The following is a 7,095-nucleotide window of genomic DNA, read 5'->3' on the forward strand; positions in this document are numbered from 1 at the left end:
ATCCAAAACCCACAACCTGCTCCCTCAACCCCCTCCCCACCCCCCTGCTGAAGACATGCCTTCCTGTCCTCCGCCCCCGGCCTACATCACACATTTCTTCAACTCCTCTCTGTCCCATGGCACTGTCCCCGCTGCTTTCAAAACTGCCACTGTCGCTCCAACCCCCTAAAAAAAAAAAAAATGTCTCAATCCATCCTGCCTCAACCGCTACCGGCCAATCTCCAATCTCCCCTTCCTCTCAAGAACCCTGGAACGCCTCGTTGCCACTCAACTCCAAACCCACCTGCACTCCAATAACCTATTTGAACCCCTCCAGTCTGGATTCCGCCCAGTCCACAGTACAGAAACTGCACTCCTCAAGGTTCTCAACGATCTCCTCTCATCTGCCGACACCGGTTCCCTCATCCTCATCAACTTCCTCGTCCTCCTCCACCTGAGTGGAGCACCCCACTCGGGTGATGCAGGAGCAGCCAGTCTGCAGCAGAACGCTCAGCACATCATCAGCTATCATCACAGTGGAGAATAAGAGGACTGAAAGTGCCAATTAGATATTAGGGATGATTAGGTGGCCATGATGGAAGCAGGGCCTGTGTGGGCAAAGGAGTTACACCCCTACTCTTGCGAAGAAGAGTGACAATGAGATCTTCAATGACCAATGAGGACCTCGGTTTTAACATCTCATCTGAAGGACCGTGCTCACTCACTCACAAGACAGAGTCCCTGGTCCCTGTCTCTGCCCTGGGGGGCATTGAGAGTAATCATGAGACCAGAAGAAAGAGCACCTCCTATTGGTCCTCTTAACACCACTTCCAGCACCAGGCATCCCATTGAAGGACTAACCACAGTTAGACTCGCTTAGCCCAGCGATTTAACTGTGGAGGCACGGTGCCGGGCAGACCGCTGCCCCCTGCTGCTCACCTTGGCAAGCCTGCCGCACTTTATCCTGCATTCCTAAAGCTACAAATGTTCATTGCAGGGGATATTTTGATCCATAAGCATGCATATATTCCACAGGCTGCTGTGTTCACGTCAAATACAGCCATACCGTTTCTCCACCAGCGCCGATAAGAGGATACAAATCTTGGTACCTCATCATTGAATTAAGGGAGGTATTTCTGGAGCAAGGTGAAGCTCTGGGCCCGGGAACGAAGAATTATTTATGGTGCGCTCGGAGATTCCAAGGCTTTAATGGGATTGAGATCACTGTCGATCTGGATAAGATCAGCCCTCCCAGCTCCGAGCTTCTAGTACAAAACACAAAGCAGACTGGCCAGAAAACACTGGCTTCAGCCAAACAGTGACTCGCTCAAATGATAAAATATAAGCATCTCCACATAATTTACCACAGCCTACAGTGGCAAACAGCCGGCAGGTTTGGCCTAGCTACTGGCGGGCCTGGCGCCATGGGGTGCTTGTGGGGGGGGCTTTGCCCTCTAAGTTGTATTTTGAATTCCCTTCCTGACACATGAAAGAGGCACGCTGTTGCCACAGCTTGACCAACCTGTCGGGCGCATCTACGATCAGGCGTAGCGGGCAGGCAAAAAGCATTAATAGGCACTGAGCGGGGAATCGTCTCGTGGATCTGCTTCAACTGCGCGAGAGCCTGACGACGGCCGACCAAAAGTTCTTCTGACATGTCCGAAATTCGTCCGAGCGCCCGGCGGCCTGTCAGGAGCAGTTGATCGCTCTTCGTTCCTCTCCGTACGCTGCACAGAAAACAACGCGCCCAACAAAAAGCTCAAATTCAGCCCCGACTCTAAAATGAGTCGTGCAGGCTCACAAATCGGGTCAGAAACGGGCTCGATTCATAGAGTGTACGCCCGGCTTAACAGGTTTACAACAGGTCATATACTGTCAAATGAATGGCTAAATGAATAGATTTGGCAGCATGGAAAACCTGCATGTTTGTGATGTGGAGGGGGGAAAAAATCACATAGTGCAAGTAAAACTCAAGTTCAATCAAGCCAATCCCCCTTCCTGAGCTTCCTCTCTCCTCTGATCCGCTTTTCTCTAATGATATGCAGAATTGACCTTGATGCTAATGAGCTGCTAGAGATACAGAATAGCTGGTAGCCTTCAGGTCAATAGAGGGACAACACAAATTGAAAGGTAGCCATATTGATGTTCTCACGCTGGTCATAGTCCTCCTGCACATTTTGTATAATACACTTCCTGCAAGTAAGAGACGAGAGAGTGCACAACTCTCAGATTTAAAACAATTCTACGTTTTGTTTTTTTCATCAAATAATGTTTTGATACTGATGTTGCTTTAGGAAAGAGCATTTTGATGGTGTCTTGCTTCTTCTAATCCTGTTTGTTTCCAGTTGAAACATGATGTTGGGGTGGGACATATAACTGAGAAAGGGAATCTTGACTGTGACAATTTTTGTATTCTTCTAAATGAATAAATTATTCTAAATGAATAAATAAAGCATTGGGCCTACTGCCCACAGGGTGCCTTTTCCAGGAAGTAAAAGTAATGGGATTTTGATTTAAAAAAGAAGAAAAGAAAGGGGGGGGGGGTGTTACTGCCATGTACAGTATTGTTTAATTGTGATATGGACAATGGCCCGGGCATTATGCGGCCCGCGGGCCAGATGCAGCGGCGCTCATGATGGTTCTGCCTGGCCCGGGGGGGTCTAAGACAAACCACACCATTTTACTTATGAAGCTAGAAAAATCTAATGAGATGACCAAATTGGATTTTATTTTTAAATACTTGTGTGTCATGAGTGTGCTTCTTTCTGAATAAGTGCACACTATGTTTTTCTATAATTTCATTCGCTCATGTGGCCCCCCCAGGAAAAATAATTGCCCACCCCTGATCTAACCGTTAATTCAATGCATTTCGCTGCTTCTGTCCTCTTTCTAAATATTCCTAGGCCTTGCTCTCTCTCTCATTTACAGATTCTCTACTCTTGCTGTATCCCCCCTACCCATAGCTCTCTCCAAACTAGCTCTATCTGTATGGGTCCTGATATCATTACATAGGGTTATGAATATTATATGCCAGAGTCACATTGAATACACTGAAGGCTTCCATCAAATGCAGAGCATACAACCGTTTTTCTCCCCTTTATCCCAGGTTCTCCCTTTGCGCTGGTTTTACCTGCTCATCGCTCCACTGTGTTGCTGTTACCAGACAGTGCTGTCACGTTAAATGGCCCCGCTTTGCTCTGTGAGATCCCTGTACACAAATACGCTACACACAGGAATTCTGGAGGGAGACTTTTGCCTTGCAGATTAAAAAGAAAAATCCCATTCAATAAAGAAAACTCAATCTGACATATCATATAGTCGATTTTTTTTGTCTTTTTTTTCCTGAGACAAGTCGCTGTCTGAAATATACTTTCACAGTATGACTCCTCTTTACCTGCAGGGAGATGATGAGGAATTGCTACCGTGACTTGGCTGACAATCCATTCTCCACGCCGTGTGGACTGGCCGAACATCAGCACCACACAGGTAGAAACAAGGTGACTGGAAAGAAAGAGAATGCCCGAGATAAGGAGACTTCCCATTAACGCCAATGTTTGTCTACTAAAACTTGAATTTATTTCCCTTCATTCCAGCAATCCGTTGTTGCTTTTGAGAAACAACTGCATGACCATTCAAATCTCCTGGATTTTAACCACTAAAATACTAACCGACTATAGGTCAGGGATGCCCGATACAGGTACGTAGATCGTGATCTACCTGTAGATCTCGGGCCATCAATAAGTAGCTTGTCCAAAATCCAAATGTTCATTTTTTTAATGCATAAATAAAATCCCACTCATGTATATAGCTAACTCAATATCTACAGTATTTAACAATATAACATTCATCATCATCATCATCACTTTATTGACAGACACAAGGTCAAATTTAACATGATTAAATAATGTTAAATAAATAATATAAATACTGGGGAAGAAGCTCATGGCTATTTTTTTTCTAAGTAAGTCTCATCCTAAATTGCCCCTGCTTTAGACACAGCTACTGCTACAGTATAGCAAACTCACATCAGTTCTTTTATACAGCTCCCAGGTCGGATTTCTGGACGATGAGTGCATTAAATTCACAATTCAGTCTGGATGAAATGAAATAAAATTACAATTCTTTCACGGTTCGTTCAATGAAATAGCGTACATCAACATTTGTGCAATTGAACAAAAACACCATTTTCACGACATAATCCAAAGTAGCTGTACATGTGTTTACATACCTTGCTAGCTGCTTTCGGTCCCTCAATTTTAGCTGGAACTGTTAACAAAGTGTCGCCGAAACTGTCAGCCTAAAACATAGATAGGCAACACCTTTAATGGTAGATTGCCTACAGGCTACAGTGGTCAAACTCCCATTTCTAGTCAGTCATCTCTCTATCGCCTAACCACTATCGCCCAACAGTAAGAAGGACCACAATGCACTGGGCTCAGTGAGAGAGAAAAAACTGTTTCAAGCACGCCCTCTAGTGGCGGACAACCGTAACTAAGAGAGCGAATCCCTTTCATATACTTTGTGCTCACGTCGTAACTTTAGAATAGTATTATTAATCGTCCAGGAAACTTTGCCTGCCTGGTAGCGACTAAATGGATTTGACCACCTGGCTACATTTGAGTCATACGTAACTATATCTCATGCTCTTTTTAGAGAGTTGTATCATATGAGGACAGAAAAGTTCACAGCTACTCTGGCATATACTTGGCTGCACAGACACAAACAAGACTCACAGGTGTTTACAATTCAGCTACCTGGCTGCTGCTGCTAGCTGTATTTGTTTTGAAGGGTACCAAAAGGTTAGACCCTTTCCAGTTCATGAATTACCAATTGACTAGCCTCAACGCGAGTCATTCTTCCTTCCGACTTCGAGTCTCGCGTTGAGGCTACCCCCTGCCTGGAGGAGTCTGTTTTTCTGTGCTAACTAGCTACAGGTAGCTACACGTAGGAGTTGGACAGTAGGTGGCGGTAATGCACTAAATGTTTGCCAACCGCCATAAAACTCAAAAGAAGAAGAAGAAGAAGAAGAAGAAGAAGAAGAAGGAGGTAGGTTTGCACAAAGTTACATTGATCATCACTTTATAGACAAGTTGATGTTATTTACAGATGGTTCATAAGATTTGTCAGTATACACAGTGGAGCTCATAGCTATTTTAACAGCTTTGCAATGGTTGGTAGACAATAGGAAAAACAATGCAGTAATTGCCTCTGACAGCTGGGCAGCACTTGCCAGTATTAGTTCTTTGAAGTCATGTAGACAATATATTGTTTTTGTGATTCATAATCTTATATATGAACTGTATAAAAGGGATATGACTGTTGGGTTTGTTTGGGTTCCTGCCCATGTAGGGGTAGAGGGAAATGAGGATGTGGATATATTAGCAAAGCAATCACTTAAGTTGAAAACAATAGATATGGATGTTCCAATAAGTAAAGCGGAGGGCAAGTCAATTATTAAAATATATATGCAGAAAGTATGGCAAGAGCACTGGGATGTAAATGAAACAGGTAGGCATCTGTATAATATTCAGAAGAAGGTTGGTGTAGGAAGTAGGCTGGGCAGGAACCGGAATTGAAGAGACAGTCATGACTCGTCTCAGAATAGGACACACTGGATTGCATAGTACACTTAATAAAATAGGAAAACACCCAACTGGCAAGTGTGCAAGTTGTAACAATCGGGAAACTGTTCAGCATGTGTTGCTGGAATGTGAGAGTTATGAGGAGGAGAGGAAGGTACTGAAATCAGCATTACAGAAAGCTAAGCTAAACTTCACTGTAGGGACATTACTAGGAAAAGCAGTAAGAGGAATATACAATCAGTTAATAAAGTATTTGAAAGAAACTGGGTTAGTCGATAGGATTTAGATACCTTTTTCTTTTCTTTTCTTTTCTTTTTATATTTTCTGTCCAAATCTAATGTTCCACACTCCAGTCCGGTAGGTGGCGGTAAGCGGTAAGGCACCTCTAAGCTGGTTGCCAACCGCCAATCAAATTCATAGAAGAAGAAGAAGAAGGAGGAGGAGGAAGAGGAGGAGGTAGGAGTTGGATATTGGACTGCACAATGTTTGAATGGTTGTGTGCATGGCTGGACAACCCATTATTCCATTGGTGTGCCGATAAGAGAGTAGAAATTAGGTTAATTCTTACAAATTGCTGTGCTTTCGTCTATGGCTGCAGTGCTAGCCAACTAGCATGTAGGTAAGTTAGCACAGAATAATGTGGCTTTATTTAGGGATGCTAGATTTTTACACCAGTACTTTTAATAGTAAAAAATGTTAACAAAGAAAGAGTAGCTTCATAGGCTAGAGGAGACTTCAGTAGCCTACTTTTCCACCTGTGTTTATTAGCGCAGGGATGACGTATTTTTGTAAGCTTACCCAGAAGTCCCTGCACTTCCTAGTTCTTTATGTGTAAAAGTCAATGATAAAAGTGGTCCTCATTTGTGAAGATGATCTTGCTGAACACAAAGTTCACTGTTTGTTTCATAAACTTTTGTTAACCACAGACCTTATTTCAAGCATTTAACCAAAATCCCCGTACAAAAATCCCATTGACTTTTACACGTAGGAACCAGACGTGCTCAAATCCAGGTATTCCGCACTCATTCCTGCGGTACTCTATAGAGCTCAACAGTGACCGCCCACGGCCACTCTCCAAATTCCAATCATGGAAGTTGAAAACCCTCATTAATGTTTTGCTTGCACCTGTGTTTACCCTGCCCTTTCGACACAAAATGGCCCCTGTGAAAAGGGTCTATAGCAGCAATGATCAGAAGCTGCCTTCCCCTTCCCTTTTGTTCTGGGTTTGGGTCTCGAGGACAAAGGAAAAATAGCACATATTATGTCATATAAAAAAAGCAGTCAAAAGTGATCTGGAGTGATGGGAATTCAGATAATTAGCAAAAAGTCTGATCACTTGAATAGTCCTTTAAGCACTGACCTTTCACCCCAAGCTGAGCAGAAGTTATACAGAGTAACTGCTGGCAAGTTACTCTCAACTCTGATTGTTTCCGACGGCCCGTTATTCCATTCCGAAAACCCCAATAGTCCGGAAGCTCCATGCTTATGTCCACCACAACCGTGGCTTAGGTAAGCTTGCTCTAGTCTAACCCTA

This window comes from Poromitra crassiceps, assembly GCF_964638095.1.
Source record: "Poromitra crassiceps genome assembly, chromosome: 8".
Classification (NCBI taxonomy): domain Eukaryota; kingdom Metazoa; phylum Chordata; class Actinopteri; order Beryciformes; family Melamphaidae; genus Poromitra; species Poromitra crassiceps.